The sequence below is a fragment of the Schistocerca gregaria genome, chromosome 5 (genome assembly GCF_023897955.1).
Source record: "Schistocerca gregaria isolate iqSchGreg1 chromosome 5, iqSchGreg1.2, whole genome shotgun sequence".
NCBI classification, from domain to species: Eukaryota; Metazoa; Arthropoda; class Insecta; order Orthoptera; family Acrididae; genus Schistocerca; species Schistocerca gregaria.
In genome coordinates this window covers 538486760-538487706 of record NC_064924.1, presented here as the reverse complement: position 1 = coordinate 538487706, position 947 = coordinate 538486760, and the positions used below count along the sequence as shown (strand labels likewise).

Here is a 947-nt window from a genome sequence, read left to right as displayed (position 1 = left end):
AGGTCGGCTTCTCACAGTTCTGATGATTAATCACGGCAGTAAGAAAACGCTTCCCATTATATCCGCAGAGCAGTACGTCACGTAATTTCTCTGGCACACCGCACATCGATAAGCGTGCAGAAATGCCCTGCGTGCCGGCCACCACTTCGCTATCGGTGTTGTTTACTTCTGCGTAAGCTGTATCTGTTATGGCGCAATCTTGCCACAGTGCGACGATCAAAGTAACGTTTGAAGCAGAGCGTCACGACCAAAGGCCTATGAAGTTGAAGAGTTCAAACAAGAGGATTTGTAACTTCCTGGCAGATTAAAACTGTGTGCACCGACCGAGACTCGAACTCGGGACCTTTGCCTTTCGCGGGCAAGTGCTCTACCATCTGAGCTACCGAAGCACGACTCACGCCCGGTCTCACAGCTTTACTTCTGCCAGTATCTCGTCTCCTACCTTCCAAACATTACAGAAGCTCTCCTGCGAACCTTGCAGAACTAGCACTCCTGAAAGAAAGGATACTGCGGAGACATGGCTTAGCCACATCTCATTCAAGAACATTTGATTTTGAGCCCCCTGGACGTTAGCGGAATACATTTTTCCATCACAAGAAAAGCCCTATATATCAAGATGCTGACAGAGGCCCTCTGCGCTCAAGTTGTCCAACACCATACCGCCGAGCCTTGCGAGTGTTTGAACTCACGTTGTAAGTACCTTAGAAAGTGAAATGAAATGTCGTGTGAGGAGGGCCTCCCGTCGGGTAGACCGTTCGCCTGGTGCAAGTCTTTCTATTTGACGCGACTTCGGCGACTTGCGCGTCAATGGGGATGAAATGATGATGGTTAGGACAACACAACACCCAGTCCCTTAGCGGGGAAAATCTCCGGCCCAGCCGGGAATCGAACCCGGGCCCTTTGCATTGACGGGCCCTTTGCATTGACAGTCTGTCGCGCTGACCACT

The 947-nt window shown here is 50.8% G+C and overlaps 1 non-coding gene across 1 annotated transcript; it reads right to left on the bottom strand.

Moving 5' to 3' along the window:
- Positions 1–315: 315 nt before the first annotated feature.
- Positions 316–389, bottom strand: Trnas-cga (transfer RNA serine (anticodon CGA)). The gene has a single exon. It is a non-coding gene; the product is annotated as a tRNA-Ser (tRNA).
- Positions 390–947: the final 558 nt, after the last annotated feature.